Source organism: Patella vulgata, chromosome 1, assembly GCF_932274485.2.
Source record: "Patella vulgata chromosome 1, xgPatVulg1.2, whole genome shotgun sequence".
Lineage (NCBI taxonomy): Eukaryota > Metazoa > Mollusca > Gastropoda > Patellidae > Patella > Patella vulgata.
Window position 1 is genome coordinate 89,380,474 of NC_065879.2, and position 21,036 is coordinate 89,401,509.

Below are 21,036 nucleotides of genomic sequence, written 5' to 3' on the forward strand. Positions count from 1 at the left end.
TCCCTTCATCAACTTGATTTGTATTTAACGATTTATTTTGATTGGTCGATAGAAATAGCACAATCATCAAGGACAGGTAATATGACATGAAATGAAGTTTAACGTCCTACTGTTTTGCTCCGAATTGGGCTAATGAAGACGGGCATACGCCATACAGTGTGCCCTCCGTCTTCGGGATTTTCCGGCGTGGTCTCTGTTTGTCAGTGGTGCAAGAACGAAGGTCTGGGAAAGGACTTGTATTGTATAGTCGTTCGCATGGGGCGGAAAACCGAGGTCCTGTATAGCCTATACATTGGCGTGCATGTAAATGACCCCTTGGCAGTTGGAATTCGAGTAGGCCTTAGTGTTGATCCATAAATGACGACAAAAAAGGGAGATAACTTTTAGACTGAACTAACCAGACGCAAATAACTGCTCGCGTATTTCACCAAACGTAATATACTTATTAGTAATTACAATAAATAAAATAAAATGTAAGTCAGTTTATATACATTAAAGATAAAGTATGTGGGGATCACGGTGGCTAAGTGGGAAAGGCGCTGGCTCGCTAGCCTGCAGGTCGGGTGTTCGATCCCTGCATTGGCCGAGTAAGTTCATCCCGATTTTCCGGCGTGGTTCTCCCTTGTCAGTGATGCAGGACGAAGGGGCTGACAAGTCGTTCGGATGGGACGAAAAACCGAGGTCCCGTGTAGTCATTGGCGTGCACGTAAAAGATCCCTTGACAGTTGGAATTCGATATAAGAGTAGGCCGTAGTGCCGCTGTCCGGGCAAAATTTCCCTCATAGCACACTGTATGGCGTATGCCCGTCTTCATTAGCCCAGTTCGGAGCAAAACAGTAGGACGTTAAACCCCATTTCATTTCATTTCATTTCGATACATTATGTAAGATTTAGATAAAGAGCTGGCCACTCTTGCTATAATAGTTCAAAAATAGATAATGCAAAATGAATAATTTGAAAATTTCATTCAAATTACTCTATTGAGAGGGAAGATATTAGCCTTTGAAGGTTTGACAAGACGTGTGTAATAATTTCAACCACCGTACTGGTTGTTCGAAGCTAAGTCTCGCTCCTCCATTTTTAGCTTAAATCAAAATTTAGCTGAGCTATTCTACTCTATTTAATATCCGAGAAATCTGATGACATAGAGAGTTGATTATGGCCTAGATAAGTTAATTAATGTCTAATTAATAATTTAGAAAACATTTTAGGTCTAAAGAAAGACCTGCAATAGGCAGATTTAGCTCTTGCATAATGTATGTTTAATAATGATTAATACAATGACATCATTATTAATGTGACGTCATAATTTATCTTTAATAATATCTGTTTCTCGACCTACCTTCGTATATGTTACATCCTTTGCATCGCAACTGTCAAGATGCCTTCCGCGTTGTACAACTCATCATACCGTATCATGGCCAATCGTATCCCAGTCATACCGTATCACGGCCAATCGTATCCCAGTCATACCGTATCATGGCCAATCGTATCCCAGTCATGCCGTATCATGGCCAATCGTATCCCAGTCATACCGTATCATGACCAATTGTATCACAGTCATACCGTGTCATGGCCAATCGTATCCCAGTCATGCCGTATCATGGCCAATCGTATCCCAGTCATACCGTATCATGACCAATTGTATCACAGTCATACCGTGTCATGGCCAATCGTATCACAGTCATACCGTATCATGACCAATCGTAACACAGTCATACCCTATCATGTCCAATTGTATCCCAGTCATACCGTATCATGGTCAATCGTATCCCAGTCATACCGTATCATGGTCAATCGTATCCCAGTCATACCGTATCATGGCCAATCGTATCCCAGTCATAACGCAATCATAGTTTATTTGAATTTGCCATCAAGTCCTGTCGACCTCTGTTTATATTTTCTTTTGATGAATGCGTTCATTGACGTTTTAAAAGAAGCAGTTTATAGAAACACCAGTGGAACGAGATATCGTATTCCCAAGGGGACTTGAAATAATATCACCATTGATGCTTTGTTGCGTCAATCTCCTGTCAGACCACGCATTCTACCTGGCTGTGGGTGGCAAACTAATGGCGATAATTTATTCATCTTTTACATAGTGATCACTATAAAAAGGCGGGAAAAGGCACGCGCTGTCTTTACGAGTAACAGACGAGGGCCCGCGTGACTGGAAACCAAACCTCAAGTTATTGTTGTATTTGATTGCGAAAAGTTGCAAGATTGTTTTTTCATTGTTGATCGTGCGAATAGTTAACGTCTGCCTAGAGAAAAGAAGACAATTTATAAACCAAAAAAACAACTACAACAACAGGTTAGATTTTTGCTTTTAATTTCAGAATTATTATTGTTATTATTACATATTTCTATACGTGGGTTGGGTGGCCGAATGGTTAGCTCGTGCGCGCTGTATAATGAGGTCTGTCATTTCCCAGTTGTACGTGACAAGGAGTAGGGTCGCCTGTCCAACCTCGAAGGTTTTCTCCGGGTCCTCCAGTTTCCTCCCACTGCTAAAAACCCCTACGCGCAAGCGAATTATTTAAATATAATTGAACTATGTGTTAGTGCCGAAATGGCATAGTTTGTGTCGAGTGGACGTTAAACCCCATTTTTCTCTCTCACTATTACATATTCTATACGCCATATAAACGTGCTCATGAGCGCTGTACATATAAATATTATAGATCAAGACTATCTATTACATATAACGAATGGATTTTACATTAAAAGGTCCATACAAACTTGCCATTAGCAGTTTTATTACATTAAAAACAAAATTACAATTTGTATAAATTATGTTCCTTCAATTTGCAGTTTTATAAGACTACAAATAATTTGTATAGATTATGTTCGTTCAGTATGTTCGTTCAATTTACAGTTTTATAAGAATACAAATAATTTGTATAAATTATGTTCGTTCAATTTGTAGAAATTTTGTTCATCTTGAATTTTTATTAAAGTTCATTCAATTCGTATTTATTTTAATAATAGAAACCAAATTGCGATTTGTATCAATAATGTTCGTTCAACGTTAACTTTTGTAAGGGTAAAAGGAGAATTTCAAATTCTGTTCGTTCAGTTTGCAGTTTTTTGGAATAAAAATAATTTGCATAAACCGTGAGTTTTTAATGATTGATAAAAATGTTCGTTTAATTCGTAGTTTATAGGCCCGTAGCTAGCAGAGGGGCACGGGGGCAGCCCAACCAATGTCACTCGTTTTTATGGGGCACCCATACTGATATGGGCACGTTGGTCGTTGGCTTCGTATTGCATCCAATGGAAAGGCGCGGTTCGGCGCCCAGACAGGACAGCTGTTACGGGCCTGAGTTTTTTTTAAAAACGAAATCGTTCAATTCTCAGTTGAATCGGAGTCAAACATTACAATAAGTTACGAACCAACTTATTCTGATATGATGTCGACAAAATGAAATGGGGTTTAATATCCTACTGTTTTGCTCCGACTGGGCTAATGAAGACGGACATACGCCATACAGTGTGCTATGAAGGAAATTTTCCCCAGACAGCGATGCTACTCTTATATCCATTTCCAACTGCCAAGGTATCTTTTACGTATATGCCAATGTATTCATGGGACCTCGGTTTTTCGTCCCATCCGAACGACTAGGCAGCTGTCCTTGTCAGGCCCTCCGTCCTGCATCCCTGACAAGGGGAAACCACGCCGGAAAATCCCGATGAACTTTCTCGGCCAATGCAGGGATCGAACACGCAACCCCCAGGCTAGCGATCCAGCGTCTTACCCACCTAGCCACCGTGGCTCCTCATTTTCGGCACTATTGGATATGACGAAAAGCCGAGGTCCCGTATACAAATTAGCATACCCGTAAAAGATTAGCCCGTAGCACCACTGTCCGGGCAAAAGTTCCCCCATAGCACTTTGCCGGTAGTATGCCCGCCTTTTTAACCCGGTCGGAACAGAACAGTGGGACGTTAAACCCCATTTCGTTTCATTTCCTAAACATTAAACTGATTGGTGTGCACGTTAAAGATTCCCAGGAATTTGATATAAGAGTACGCCGTAGCGCCACTGTCCGGGCAAAATTTGCCCCATAGCACACTGCATGGCGTATGTCCGTCTTCATTAACCCAGTCGGAACAGAACACGGGTACGTTAAACCCCATTTCATTTAGAAACAAACACTGGTAAGCTGATACCGTTGACTAAACCATATAAGTGGTTAGTATTCTAAACTAATGTTTAGTATGTATAGAAAGTGGTTAGAATCTATACAGGTGTGTAACTATTGAATACACAAACCTGGACAATAGTGATGTATGTCATTCAATAGTCACAGTTTTAACACCGTAGTGACAAAACACCTACTTAATGGCTACTGCCTGATAACAATTTTAACAAACTAATACACATTATGTATATAAACTGATGACTTTGATGGATTAGTGTCGTATATTTTCGTTAATAACAGTATTTTGTTGCTTAGTCAACGATATCAACGTTACAGTGAAATCGAGAATAAAGTCAAGTTTAGCATTTAAATTACGGTTTAATGAACACTCTAGAGAGATGAAACTCGCTAAAGTCATTTGTTAAAAAAACTGTCATAGTAGAAGGAATTAGAGAGTCTTGACTTTATTGTTGAAAAAAAACTCGATTTATTGTCGATTTATTTGCCAGGCATTTTATACCAGTCCAAAATTACGTCGTTTTAATTCACATATATTGTTATTAAAATAACTGGAGACAATCTGTTTCACAGAGTATTACGAAAGTATTCTAATATCTCTGTAAAAGAGGACTGCCTTCAACACATGACGTCATATCACGCGGTGTCAATCATTGGCTCGTTTACTCATTTTAATACCCATTTACACTAAAACAGGAAATAATTTTTAACTACAAATACTTCAAACGTCTTTATTTTTCTAATACATAAAAAAAAAATATTTTAGAAATTAATTTGTCAGAGGAAAAAAGTTGATATTTGTGGCACATTAAGTCGCATCGATGTCATCCTTATCACTGGTGGCTAAGTGGGTAAGACGCTGGCTCGCTAGCCTGGAGGTCTGGTGTTCGATCCCTGCATTGGGCCGAGAAAGTTCATCCCGATTTTCCGGCGTGGTTTCCCCTTTTCAGTGATGCAGGACGGAGGGCCTGACAAGTACAGCTGTCTAGTCGTGCGGATGGGACGAAAAACCGAGGTCCCGTGTACACATTGATGTGCACGTAAAAGATCCCTTGGCAGTTGGAATTCGATGTAAGAGTAGGCCGTAGCGCCGCTGGCCGGGCAAAATTTCCCTCATAGCACACTGTATGGCGTATGCCCGTCTTCAATTAGCCCAGGTTAGGTGCAGAAGAGTAGGACGTTAAACCCCATTTCATTTCATTTCATTTCGTGACAAGGAGTAGGGTCGCCTGTCCAATCTCGTGGTTGAACTTTCTGGATGAACTTTCTCGGCCAATGGAATGATCGAACACCCGACCTCCAGGCTAGCGAGCCAGCGTCTTAACCACCTAGCCACCGTGCCCCCTCCCCCACGAGATTGGACAGGCGACCCTACTCCTTGTCACGTACAACCAGGGATTCTTCAAAATCAATTAAGAAAAGTGTATCAGGTTTCCAACTTTTTCATGGTCTATCAATGATCTTTACATTCATATTGAAAAAAATTAGGTGGGTTGAATGAAATGTGTAGGTTTGCCCTGAAAATCAGGACAATGTCCTACTTTTCTGAGAGCCACGTGGGGGGGGGGGGGGGGGCTCAGTGAGTAGGAAGTTGACTCGCTAATCTAGAGATCGCGTTTCGATCCTTACGTTGGTCTAGAAAATTCATCAGGATTTTCCGGCGTGGTTTCCCTTTGTCAGTGGTGCAGGATATTGGGCCTGACAAGGGACAACGTGTAGTCCTTCGGATTGGATGAAAACCCGAGGTCATGTGTACACATTGTCGTACACGTAAAAGAACCCATGACACGCCCTACTCACAGATTGTACCATACTAAACGTAGGCTGCCTGCTTACACTTTATTCCGCTTGAGAACAGACACTAAGCTAGTTGACCGACATTTTAATTCCTACATCGACAATTTTAGTCGAAAACACTGAGTATACCTCCAATTTATTGGAATTTAAATGGTTAATAGTCTTTGTGTAAATGCTAGATGTGAAACGGAATAGAACCGCAAAACAAAACAATACACTAATTTTTGGATATGGCGGTCATTTAGGAGAGGAAACCGGCGGACCCGGAGAAAACACACGAGTTAGACAGGCGACACTACTCCTTGTCACGTACAAGTGGGTAATTGAAACCACGCCAGTTGACTCAATGACAGACCTTATGATACAACGCGTACGCGTTAACCATTCGACCATCCAACCCCGTCATTTAGGACAGAGATCTATTCTCAAAGTATGAGGGGATCACGTGGCTAATTGGGTAAGACGCTGGCTCGCTAGCCTGGAGGTCGGGTGTTCGATCCCTGCATTGGCCGAGAAAGTTCATCCAGATTTTCCGGCGTGGTTCCCCCTTGTCAGTGATGCAGGACGGAGGGCCTGACAAGGTCAGCTGTCTAGTCCTTCGGATGAGACGAAAAACCGAGGTCCCGTGTATACATTGGAATGCACGTAAAAATCCCTTGGCAGTTGGAATTCGATATAAGAGTAGGCGATAGTGTCGCTGCCCGGGCAAAATTTCCCTCATAGCACACTGTATGGTGTATGCCGTCTTCATTCGCCCAGTATAGGAGCAGGACAGAAGGACGTTAAACCCCATTTCATTTCAATTCATCTCAAAGTATGAAGTAGATGGAGTTCGGCATGCCGAATGAGATTGTGTATGACGTACTCGCGTGTTGAGATATCATAACTTATCACTTTATTCTTTTATATTACACAACAAATTCAGAATAAATGTATCAAATTTATGATTTAAATCGGAAACTAGACCCTCGCATTTCTTCTTCTCTTCAAAAATATAATGAACACTTTGGCCAAAATATATTAATTTGAAATCGGAGGTGACTTGAAGCTACAGGCGGTATTTGTGTTGGAAGAAATCCATCAGATAAAACAAGAGAGATCTGATTTCAAATATATATATATATATATCTATTGATGGACTTCAATCTCTGTTTGTTTTACCGTTGTGTAGGTTTTAAATATTTATACAGGATTTGGTTTCACAGAGTCAGAGAGAGAGAGAAATGGGGTTTAACGTCCACGTCAATCTTTTGTTTTACGTATTTACGGGTGTTTAGGTTTTAAACATTTATAAAGAGTTTGATTTTAAACATAAAGGATTTGGTTTCAGAGAGAGAGAGAGAGAGAGAGAGAGAGATGGTGTTTAACGTCCATGCCAATCTCTATTTGTTTTACGTATGTGTAGGTTTTAAAGATTTTTAAAGGGTTTGGTTTCAAACACGTATATAAATGCCACAGTGCTATATTCTGGGGATTGTAGGTTATTCTAATAAATGTTGAATATTCAGATATCCTTCCACAGTCTCATATAACAACTTTTGGTCATCGAAAGAATTATTAGTGAGCAGAAATTCGCCGGTGTAACTGTTATCCCTCGTCACATCAGTCAGTTATATAGAGGCATGACTCGTGTTTTTCTTTTGCGTTCGTCATTTCTGATTGTTCAAGCATTGATTACGCATCTATCGTAGCAATGATCTCAGTGTTAAAATTATATTTGGAAGGTGTTTAACCAGTTTTATCACATACATGATAATGACTGACAATACCAGTGCCGGACTGGTATGCCGAAGGCCCACCTGTCAGGTCATTCCCCCCCCCTCCCCCGCCTGGAAATTTTGAAAATTGACAACCGCAAACCCATTTTCCAAGCATTTCAGACCAAAGCTGAAGAAGGCAAATTTTTGATTTCCTGATACAATTAGATAACAGAATGACCTAAGAGCACTATCAAAAACAAAAGATGAATTACACGGTTCTCGGTATAATGAGGTCAAATTCATAAAATTATTTCCTTGTAGTACACTTCTTTTTTGTGTTGTTTGTCAGTCATTTTTTTTTATCTTTTCTTTCTCCTGTCCTTTGTCCTGTCCTCTCCTTCCTTCTTTCTTTCTTCCCCCTCTCCTTTCTATCTCTTTTCTTTTTTTCTTTTTTCTTCATAGGATTAGGCCCAATTTTTTAAGGAGCTTAGGCCCACCTGTCACGGACACTACTACTACTACCTAGTGCTTTAACGTCTGATTCCACAGAAGTGATATCGCAAACAAGACATAGGAGTGCCGAAGCTGCTTCCTGTTTTTAGAATATGATTTTGCAATCTTTCCATTTACGGCCTTAGGCCATGGAGTGGGTTTAGCGGGAAGTTCTTCCCTTTATTTATTAAAAAAACACATTATGTGGTAGTTGACCTGTGGAGACAACATATATGCGGACATATATGCGTCTCTTCTCTCGATTGGTAGGTGTCATCTTTGTGGGTTTAGTGTTTAGGTGCCAGACCCGTCTTATCGTGGTCTCCCCTTACTCCACTATCCTACTCTGTAGCGGAGGGCCTGACAAGGACAGCTGCCTAGTCGTTCGGATGGGACGAAAAACCGAGGTCCCGTGTATATATTGGAATGCACGTAAAAGATCCCCTGGCAGTTGGAATTCGATATAAGAGTAGGCGATAGTGCCGCTGCCCGGGCAAAATTTCCCTCATAGCACACTGTAGGAGCCCAGTATAGGAGCAGAACAGTAGGACGTTAAACCCCATTTCATTTCATTTCCTACTCTGTAGATTTGGTGTATTTTTAGCGGATTAGTGTTTAGATACCGAGTCCGTCTGACCTTGACCCTCCCTTACCATTCTGCACACAAAGATTCATCTACTTCATACTTCGAGAATAGATCTCTGCCCTAAATGGCCGCCATATCTAAAAATTAGTATACTTTTTTTGTAATTAGTTTCTACTCCGTTTCACATCTGTCATACACGCAAAGACTAAATAAACTTTTTCAATGGTATTAAATGGAAGCAGAATAAATCCTTAACAGAATTCTCGAAGTTTATTTTGTGTTTTCGACTAAAATCGTCGATTTAGGACTTAAAATGTTGGTCATCTAGCTTAGTGTCTGTTCTCGAGGGGAACTAACTGTAGACAGACAGCCTAAGTTTAGTATGGTGTATGTCCATCTTGGAACATAGACGTAGGGTGTTAAACACCCACTTCATTTCGGAGCCACGGTGGCTAAGTGGGTAAGACGCTGGCTCGCTGGCCTGGAGGTTGCGTGTTCTATCCCTACATTGGCCAAGAAAGTGGTTTCCCCTTGTCAGTGGTGCAAGACAAGGACAGCTATCTAGTCATTCGAGGTCCCGTGTATACATTGACGTGCACGTGAAAGATCCCTTGGCAGTTGGAATTCGATATAAGAGTAGGCCATAGTGCCACTGCCCGGGCAAAATTTCCCTCGTAGCCCGTCTTCATTAACCCATTCTGAACAGAACAGTAGTAGAACGTTAAACCCCATTTCATGTCCCACTTCATTTCATTTCTCATTCACAAATATCACTACGCCTGAGTGTGAGTTGGTCACAGATCATGTGGTTTGCTAACGGCTGTTCCGTTTCCCTCCCGACAGGAGATCAATATTAATCAGCTGAGAAAACTACTGCAGGCTATTATACTAATTACCTCCCCCTGATAATTTACATTAAGACCAGAAACCTGACGACAGGTGACACGTGGCGAGTCCATGTCGGGTTCAATGACCCTTAAGATCCATGTACAGCATTAACACGCAAATCACGGTTAATTGTGTCCCCGTCTATATAAAATATCATTCCAATGATTGACAGATACCCTCGTGACGTCACATCCGGTGCTTTTATTACTTATGACCTTGGAAATGGAAATAAAGGCCGTATGTTGAACTTCATTCGCCTGGTTGTCAGTGGTTCCCTGTAAACGAACCAGGGATAGCTGGAATGTGATACAAGAGTAGGCTGTTGTGCTGCTGCCTTGGTAGAATACCCCTCATAGCACACTGTATGGCGCATGTCCGTCTTTATCAGCCTGGTTCATACAGTAATATACACGTGAATCCACGTAATTCTTAACAATAATTGAGAGAGAGAGAGAGAGAGAGAGAGAGAGAGAGGGGGGGAACCGGGCGACCCAGCGAAAACCCTAGGATTAAAATTACGCAACTAGATTCAATGACAGATCGGAGAACCTACAGCTCATACATTAGTGGGAGTGTGAGCAATTCTTAATAATTAAAACTTCGAAATTACGATATTTTCAAACGACAGGGAAAATACATGTATTACCAAAAGTCATTGGGTGGGGTATTGGCCCCTTTAACATACTGTTGATACCCGTCTCCATTAGCCAAATCTGATTAAAATACAGATCTATATTTCGTTTCGTTTTTTATACTTTCGATGGCCTACACTACATGAAGATCTGACCGGTTGTACTGGGAGGTCGCGTCAGAGGTCATACGAGCGGCTTTTAACCCTATGACCCTGCGCCAGTTAAAATTCATCATAGATTTCGCCCTTTTTTCTTTCTTTTTTTTAGTGTTGACGTCATTACAGTTTGACGTAATTTTGAAAGTGACGTCATTATGGACAAAAGTAGTGCGTGTACATGCCATTGAATACAACCATAAGTTATTCAATGGCGGATTCATTGGCTGTATTCAATGATATTTGCTTGTATTTGCATGTAGTTATAGAATAAAACAATTATCTTTCTATTTGTGTGACAATAACTATATCAAAGTCATCATGTAAGCCGAGACATAGTCTGACCCTTGATTTAATAAACCCGATACGATGTATAATTCTTCTCTGTTGTAGCCGAAACAATGAATATATTACAGATGAAGAGTCCAGGGGTAGAACGATCTAAGTCACATTTTTGTCTTTTCGCATAAAAGGCAGAACAGACTTTTGGACGAGAACAACGAGTGGATTTAATTACAACTTCAAAATGATGTTTAATACGAATCATACTTACCAGTACAACAACTGACTTTCACTTTCAAATAAAGGGTACGATGGACGTATTTGTCCGGGAGGCCATTTCAGACGGGCCTCGGTTCGATGTGACTCGGATCGTTTTTACCCGAAATTGATTGTTCCACAGAAAGCTTATACAATTTGCTACCAGATGGCGCCATTAACTGGGGTTCATTGAAAGGGTGACTTAGATCGTTCTTCCCCGGGGCTCTTCAGATGTATTTCTTCTAGGGGATGCTGGATTCACAGTCCAGAACGTCCCGAATTGACAGAATTGCAATCTCGTAACGCGGAATTCAATTCTGTCACAATTCTGTCAGTCCCAACAACGGAGGTGGTGTGAGTAGAATCGTGACGTAATTAAAAGGTTTCGGCTGCACGGTTGGTTGAGATATTTACTAATTCAGTCGACGCATGCGCTGTAGCCCGAAATCCACCTTTTCACTCGATTGTCACTATTTTTGGAATTGAAGGAATTCAATTCCGGAACGTTCAATCGAGTACCCCACTACTGTTCCAGTAACTTAGGGCGTACTCGATTGAACGTTCCGGAATTGAATTCTCTCAATCCCAAAAATAGAGACAATCGAGTGAAAATGGGTACTTCGCGCTACAAGGCAAGCGTCGACAGGATATATTAATATCTCATCCAATCATGCAGCCGAAACCTGTTCATCGTGTTTAATTACGTCACAATTCTACTCACACCACCTCCGTCGTCGGAACTGACAGAACTGTGACAGGACTGAATTCCGCATCACTCGATTGCAATTCTGTCAATTCGGGACGTTCCGGACTGTGAATCGAGCATCCCCCTAAAAGAGGGGATTGGGTGGCCGAATGGTTTAATGCGTGTGATGTAAATCCATTCGGCACACAGAGATCCATCTACTTCATACGGAATGGAAATAAAATGATATGAAATGGGGTTTAACGTTCTACTGTTTTGCTCCGAACTGGGCTAATGAAGACGGGCATACGCCATACAGTGTGCTATGAGGGAAATTTTTCCCGGACAGCGGCACTACGACCTACTCTTATATTGAATTCCAACTGTCAAGGGATCTTTACGTGCACGCCAATGTGTACATGGAACATCGGTTTTATGTCCCATCCGAACGACTAGACAGCTGTCCTTGTCAGGCCCTCCGTCCTGCATCATTGACAAGGGAGAACCACTTCGGAAAATCTGGATGAACTTTCTCGGCCAATGCAGGGATTGAATACTTCTTACGGAGGCAGACCACCATTAAATTTCACCATCTCGGTACCGACAAATATGTAGTTCGTCTATTTAGAGCAATTCTCCTTCTGTCTCTTTTTCCCCTTTTGCATGTCCATTTTTGTTGATTGTTTGGTATAGAACGGACGAAGAGGGGTTGAATTAACATTTTCTGCCACATTTTGGTAAATATTTTGCTTACGGTGATATGTACGGCGAATAGTTACATGTTTTTAGTATGCTTTTTCAAGTTTGTGTATCTCAAAATTTTGGCAGTCAACGTACAAATTTTAGTGCAAAGACATGGTCATTTGTTCCTCTGCCTCTAGTGAAATGCATTTAGCCCAGCGAAAATTTGGGGAAAAGTTGGAGGTGGGCAAAGAGGTCAGAATTAACATTGAAGTCAATCGGGAGATTAATGGTGGTCTGCCTCCTGCCCTAAACGACCGCCAAAACCAAAAATTAGTATACTGTTTTGATTCTACTCCGTTTCACATCTGTCATACACACACAGACTAAATCAACTTTTCTCAGTCTGTTTAATCATACATTAGTTAATGGAAGCAGAATAACTATTTCTCAAAATTTTCGAAGTATGCTCATAAAAACCAACTTGTATCTCCAGTACAGAAGTCAAAATTTCGTAAGAGAGCTTTTGCATACGCAGCACCAAAAGAATGGAACAAATTGCCTCTGGAAGTTCAAAATAGTCCAAACTTTGCTATATTTAAACGACGTCTAAAACCCCTCTTGTTTACCCAAACGTTTGAACTATAATTTCAATGCTTCACTTTCCATTTGTATATTGTAACTTGACTATTCCTTTGTATTCTTTGTTTATTTGTATACATGTATGGTTTTTATAATCATATCTACATTGTAAAGCGCCACAGAGCAGTTAGATTGACTGAATGTTCAGCGCTATAGAAAACGATGATTATTATTATGACTAAACGGAGCTAACCGTAGACAGACAGTTTAAGTTTAGTATGATGTAAATTCTTCTACAATTCCAGTAACTAAAAGGAGAGGGGGTGGGGGGGGTCGACTGGTTTATCAAAAGAAATGAAATGAAATGGGGGGTTAACGTCCTACTGTTCTGCTCCCATTGGGCTCCTTGACAGTTAGAATTCGGTATAAGCCTTGACCGTAGTGCCTCTGCCTGAGCAAAATTTCCCTCATACCACACTGTATGGCGTATGCCCGTCTGAATTATCCCAGTCGGAGCAGAAAGTGGGACGTTAAACCTCATTCCATTTCATTTTCTTTCATTTCGTCAGACGTGTAGGACCTTCTCAGATCTCTTTATCAATGCCACGATATGATTTTTTTTTTTAACTTTTTACTTATTTTTTTTTTATTTTTATTCCAGAGATCTGTTTCTCTCTATCAATACCGCGATATCATTTTCATTTATTTTATTTTTTTAAATTTTTTATTCGACATTTAGTGACGAATATTATAATTCACAATTGATGGATTTCGTGCCTTGAAGTCATCAGTGTATCACCTTGTTTATTGTGATCTTTAAGCATCATATTAAAGTTAACTTGTTGCTAGCGTGCATTACGTGATTTAAACACAAAACATGATTTTATTTTAAATGAAACAGACATCTTCATGTCATTTATTTCATCATTTCTAAACACGCTCACTTTCCCGCGAGATTTCTCTGAATGAAATGAAATGAAATAGGCTTTAAGGTCCTACTGTTCTAGGGGGTTGGATGGCTGAATGGTTAGCACGTGCGCGCTGTATCATACGGTCTGCCATTGAGTCAACTGGCGGGGTTTCGATTCCCCGGTTGTACGCGACAAGGAGTTGGGTCCCTGTCCAATTTCGTGGGTTTTCTCCGGGTCCTCCGGTTTCCTCCCACTGCTAAAGACCCCTACGCGCAAGCGAATTATTGAAATAAAATTGAACCATGTGTTAGTCTCGAAGTGACCTAGCTTGTGTCGAGTGGACGTTAAACTCCATTTCTCTCTCTCTCTCTCTCCCCTCTCTCTCTCTCCTGCATACAGTGTCTTATGAGGCAAATTTTGCCCGGACAACGGCGCTACGGCCTGCTTTGAAGGGCCCAGCAGGGACAGTTTCTAGTTGTACGGATGGGACGAAAAGCCGAGGTCCTGTCTACACATTGGCGTGTAAGTAAAAGAACCCTTGGCAGTTGGAATTTGAAATAAGAGTAGACCACAGCGCTGCTGTCCGGGAAAAATTTCCCTCATAGTACACTGTATGGCGTATGCCCGTCTTTATTATCCCAGACGGAGCAGAACAGTAGGACGTTAAACCCAATTCCATTTCATTTCATTTCTTTTTATTTCATTTTGTATCATTAAACCTTGTAAGGGCACTAAGTTTGATCAAGTCTTTCGGGACGATATTTAACACAGAACTCTTCCGATAAAAAAATGGCCTCCTCTTCATGATGGATTCTCGCGAGAAATCTGTTTTTCCGGGTTATTTCCGACTTCCGCTTCACCTTCTTTGACGATCTTGAAATTTTAATAGAAATTATTATTTCACAATTTCTGTTTAATAAGTAGTGAACATTATTTATTTATTTAGTTTTATGATTTGCGATCCCTGCATTGGCCGAGAAAGTTCATCCTGATTTTTGGCGTGATACCCCCTTGTCAGTGACGCAGGACGTGCTTGTGTCGAATGGACGTTGAACTCTCTCTCTCTCTCTCTCTCTCTCTCGTCTCTCTCTCTCTCTCCATTGGCCCCTTTAGTGTAGAAAAGCAGGTCGTTATACCCCATTTCAATTCCTATAGAAGGCCTCATTTTTAACTGCATTTCATTTTTTTTTTTTTTTAACATTTCAAAAATACAATTAACTCAATTTTAAAACTTTCTGTCACAAACATATGACATTGTTATAATATTTCTACCGTTAATATATATATCTCTCTCTTTAGTACCGAAATGACTTTGCTTTTAAAACCTCATGTCTCCCCCCTCCCTCCCCCCCCTCCCCCCTCCCCCCTCCCCCTCCCTCTCTCTCTCTCACTCTCTCCTGAATGGTCACCATATCCGTCAGTCAATCTCTCTCTCGGGGGGTTGGATGGCTAAATGATTAGCGTGCGCGCCCTGTATCATAAAGTCTGTTATTGAGTCGACTGGCGTGGTTTCGAATCCCCGGTTGTACGTGACAAGGAGTAGGGTCGCCTGTCCAACTTCGTGGGTTTTCTCCGGGTCCTCCGCTTTCCTCCCACTGCTAAAGACCCCTATGCGCAAGCGAATTATTGAAATAAAATTAAACCATATGTTAGTCCCGAAATGACCTAGTTGTGTCGAGTGGACGTTAAATCCCATTTCTCTTTCTCTTCACACTGAGTCACCGTGGCTTGACTAATCACTGGCTATGTCTGGAATATATAATTTTATTGTAACTCCAATCAAAAGCAATGTTTAATTGTCGGTGTAAAAATATTTATCTAAATTCGTCTGATCTAATAGGATAGGAAACCACTGGGGACATTCTAACCAACGTCGGCCATTTTACTCCATCCCACCAATTAGCGACTGTCAAAACTAGCTGTTATCAAAACACGGATGAGCGAAGAACACGAACGGGTTTTATAAATCTCCAGGCGCCGTGTTACAATTACGGATTATGTATGGAATCCCGAAAGAATTTTGACTCAAGAATAAAAAGATTTTCTTTTGTAATGGTTAATCTAAACGCGTAAGACGCTGAATGGTTCCAATCCCCCAGATTCTAAAACAAAAGGCTTAAATATTTTTTTATTCGAAATCTGTCAAAATCTGAAAAACCTGGGTTAAGAAGATGTCTAGATAAGTGGTTGCTTGTCTTTCAAGGGATAATGAGCTTTAGAAATAAAACAGATTCCGCCATTTTTTTACTAATCTACTTCTTCTTCTGTTGGTCTTTAACTTCCGCTTCCGTCGATGGTAGTATCGCAGACAAGTTTTCTTATTTTATTATGCTTAGCTCAGAGATCTTTCCTGTGGTGTCCCAATCTGTTTCACAGAGGATTACGAAAGTCTTCTAATATCTCTGTAAAAGATGACTACCTTCAACACATGACGTCATATCACGCGGTGTCAATCATTGGCTCAATGGCGCGTGTATTGTTTATTAATACCCATTTACACTAAATAGGAAATAATTTTTACCTACAAATACGTCAAACGTCTTTATTTATTTTTCTAATACATAAAAAAAATGTTTTAGAATTTAATTTGTCGGAGGAAAAAAGTTAATATTTGTGGCTCATTAAGTCGCATCGATGTCACCCTTATCAGTGATTGTCGCGGCCTAGCGAATATTAATTGCTGATCAGTGTGGTGGTGTCCCTATCTCCAAGCCACATACACCCACACCAGGGATCGAAACCACGCCAGAGGTGATCGACCAGCTAGAGTTCGTAGCGCAACACTTTAGAAAACTAGGCCATCCCAACCCCCAATACAGGGTTCATCATTAATGGTTCAGGTTGGGTTTTATATTTAAGTCACCACCGTCCGTTCGTCCGTCAGCCCGCTCTAGAGGCTAAAGTGTTTAAATTCCTTAAATGAACAATCCTCTTATGTTTAAAGTTATCATGTTGAAATTTTCATATTGAAATTTTCGAAGTGAAATTTGCATATTGACGTTGATATATTTTAGCATCCTATAGCCACCATAACTACTCTCATTTTTTACCGCAGTTGGGGATCACGGTGGCTAAGTGGGTAAGACGCTGGCTCGCTAGCCTGGAGGTCGGGTGTTCGATCCCTGCATTGGCCGAGAAAGTTCATCCAGATTTTCCGGCGTGGTTCCCCCTTGTCAGTGATGCAGGACGGAGGGCCTGACAAGGACAGCTGTCTAGTCATTCGGATGAGACGAAAAACCGAGGTCCCGTGTACACATTGGCGTGCACGTAAAAGATCCTTTGACAGTTGGAATTCGATATAAGAGTAGGCCGTAGTGCCGCTGTCCGGGCAAAATTACCCTCATAGCACACTGTATGGCGTATGCCCGTCTTTATTAGCCCAGTTCGGAGCAAAACAGTAGGACGTTAAAGCCCATTTCATTTCATTTCATTTCATTTCTACCGCAGTTGTATAACACATGTTTCTTATAATATAACACATGTTTTGTATAATATATCACACGTTTTGTTTAATATAACACATGTTTTGTATAATATATCACACGTTTTGTTTAATATAACACATGTTTTGTGTAATATATCACATGTTTTGTATAATATAACACATGTCTTGTATAATATAACACATGCTTTGTATAATATAACACGTTTTGTATAATATAACAAATGTCTTGTATAATATAACAAATGTCTTGTATAATACAATACAAATTTTATATAATATAATACATGTTTTGTAAAATAAATTACGTACAAGCTTGTAAAATTATGCTCATTTCGGATAGTTGATACTTCATGGGTTGTTTCTCTTCTTTCATTTTTAATATTTTATAAACGCTCCCATTATCTACAAAGAATAAATATGCGAAAACAGAGTAAAATTTTATCAATCCGGCCCCGAGTTCACAAAGCATACTCAGACTTCAGTTAAGAATTTACTCAAAATTGTTCACCTTATTTTACCTAAAATATAGCCTTTTATAAAACTTTTGTTGTTTTAATGTATCAAATACATCAAAAAGAAAATATGTGCAAATTTTTGTGTTTTTGGTTCAAAGATATCTCTCATCAACAGTGATTGAAAGTTGAGTAAATTCTTAACTTAATTCTGAGAATGCTTTGTGAACTCTGGGGGCAGATGTGGGAGTTTATCATGTCTTAGTTAAACAGACCGCTACCCGTAGAGTGGAAGGGGTTAATGACGTCACACCGAGTTTCAACAGACCGCTACCCGTAGAGTTGAAGGGATCAGTGACGTCACACCGAGTTTTAACAGACCGCTACCCGTAGAGTTGAAGGGATCAATGACGTCACACCGGGTTTTAACAGACCGCTACCCATAGAGTTGAAGGGACCAATGACGTCACGCCGAGTTTCACCAGACCGCTTCCCGTAGAAATGATAGGGTCGGTGTCTTCTGTATTTCGATTGCATCAAAACGGGTTTAAACAGACTACCTGTAGTATTCAAAGGATCAATGTCTCCTGTATTACGAAAGCATCACACCGGGTTTTAACATACTTCTTCTTGTAGAGTTAATGGGGTCGGTGTCTTCTGTCTGGATGAAATTCGATAGCGTAATTCAATCTAACTGGATATGAGATATATTTATAAACGAACTAAAATAAGGTTTAACGTCCTACTATTCTGCTCCGATCTGGGCTAATGAAGACGGGCAGACACCATACAGTGTGCTCTGGGGGATATTTTGCCCGGTAGCTGCACTACGACCTATTCGATTTTTTACAATTTTTACTGTCCGTTGTCAGCCCCTCCCCCTCCCCGCCCATCCTGCACAACGGATAATGAAACCACGCCAAAACTCTAGTAACTGAGTGGGGCGGGGGGGGGGGGGTACTTTAGTGTTTTAAAAAAAAATTTAAAAAAAGCATTCGCGTGAAACCATCTTGTAGGTAATAAGAAGTAGGATTTTCTCCCACTGCTAAAGACCCATACGCTCTCTTCATTGAGTGAAGCGGCGTGGTTTCGAGTGATCTTCGTTTTTTTTCCGCAATCTTAGATTTAGATATTCTTTTTATAACAGCATGGAATGTGCGGGAGTGGAATTCTCGATTGCTCACCATTACTAATATTAATCCAGTGGAATCTAATATTGTTAATTGATGCTTAATATACCACGATTGTGTTTTCATTCAGAACATATCACACCTGTAAATCGATACATTCCACACCTGAAGATCAATTAGTGTGATATTTATCTATAATCAAATTACAGGTAGTCATAAATAGACACGTTTAAAAAAATACTACATTTATAATTTATAATTCTTTGTATTTTGCATGGATATACGGGGGTTTAAAGGTATGTTTGCGCGACTGGGCCTTTCACGTGCACGCCAGCGCGTGGACAAAACAAACAATTCAAAAACAAAGGTAATGGCAACAAAACAGATAATCCTAAATGCCAAACTTGATAGAAATGGGTTACACGTCCACTCGATTCAAACTGAATAGAGGTGTGGGAGGGGAGGGGGCAATGTATTTCCGTTTTTAGGGCATAAACATCAGAAAATGAGACCAAATATCCAGTTCAATTAAGAAATGCCATTGAAACAATTCAAATATCATAAAAATATATAATTGTAAAATGAAATCACTCGCGGTTTACGTTTTGAATATTATAATACTTAAGACCTCGCGCAATAACATTTGTGGAAAATTCGTTTTAGTTAATGATTGATTCATTCTTGAAATTCGGGAGACAAAGAAAATTTTCGGGCATATAGCCGCATCCTTCTCAACTGAGATTGACATCCTACGCCTATGTGTAGGAGTATAATTGTTGTATTTAAGCGGTTATCACTATATTGTTCCCTCCTGTAGTGGTTGTAGTTAGGTTCTCACTATATTGTTCCCTCCTCTAGTTGTTGTAGTTAGGTTCTCACTATATTGTTGTAGTTAGGTTCTCACTATATTGTTCCCTCCTTTAGCTACTGTAGTTAGGTTCTCACTATATTGTTGTAGTTAGGTTCTCACTATATTGTTCCCTCCTTTAGCTACTGTAGTTAGGTTCTCACTATATTGTTGTAGTTAGGTTCTCACTATATTGTTCCCTCCTTTAGTTGTTGTAGTTAGGTTCTCACTATATTGTTCCCTCCTCTAGTTGTTGTAGTTAGGTTCTCACTATATTGTTACCTCCTTTATACATTCTTATACATTCAGTGAAGTGCCATGGGTTCGATCCGGAACTTGTACGTGACAAGGAGCAGGATTACCTTCCCAATCTATCCTTATACGGGCGGGGTTGGATGGCCGAATGGTTAGCGCGTGCGCGTTATATCAGAAGGTCTGTTTTTGAGTCAACTGGTATGGTTTGGATTCCCCGGTTGTACGTTACAAGGAGTAGGGTCTCCTGTTCAACCTCGCGGGTTTTCGTTTTACTTGTCTTTACTACACTAGGATCTGGAAGAGTTATTATATAACCCGCATTCTGGATGATGTGAGTGATTAGCCAATGAAACGGTATGTTACGGCGAGTTTTTAGCGCGGGGTACACGTTAGTGTGGGTAGCCCACTAGAAACATCAACGCTAATTGGTTAATCGAATGTCTGACGTCATAGGGTCAAAAACCGCTCGTATGACCCATGATGCGACCTCCCACTTCAACTGGTCAGATCTTCATGTAGTAGAGGCCATCGAAGGTATAAAAAAAACGAAACGAAATATAGATCTGTATTTTAATCAGTTTGACATAAACCTGTTTTGCAGGATAAATTGACTAGTATAAATATGATCCCTGCATTGGCCCAGAAAGTTCATCGGGATTTTCCAAAGTGGTTTCCCCTTGTCAGTGGGGCAGAACGGAGGGACAGCTGTCTAGATCTTCGGATGAGACGAGAAACCGAGGTCCCGTGTATATATTGAAATGCACGTAAAAGATCCCTTGACAGTTGGAATTCGATATAAGAGTAGGCCGTAGTGCCGCTGTCCGGCCAAAATTTCCTTCATAGCACACTGTATGGCGTATGCCCGTCTTCATTAGCCCAGTATAGGAGCAGAACAGTAGGACGTTAAACCCCATTTCATTTCATTTCAGATATAAATATATATAAACCTATTTTACAAGGTATCGATATATCGAAAAACAAAACCAATTAAATCTTAAAGTAAAGGGAAATAATTTACTAAAGGACGGAAATGATCGGGAAGGATTAATGAATTTCTTTTGTCCGTCATATAAGCGGTATATTATTATAATATGC

The 21,036-nt window shown here is 40.4% G+C and overlaps 1 long non-coding RNA gene across 1 annotated transcript in view; it reads left to right on the forward strand.

Moving 5' to 3' along the window:
* The first annotated feature begins 2,120 nt into the window (after positions 1-2,120).
* Positions 2,121-21,036, forward strand: part of LOC126816271 (uncharacterized) — a 43,742-nt gene continuing 24,826 nt past the window's right edge. Inside the window, exon 1 of the long non-coding RNA XR_007678290.2 lies at positions 2,121-2,314. This is a non-coding gene — a long non-coding RNA (uncharacterized LOC126816271). The remainder of the gene's footprint in view (positions 2,315-21,036) is intronic.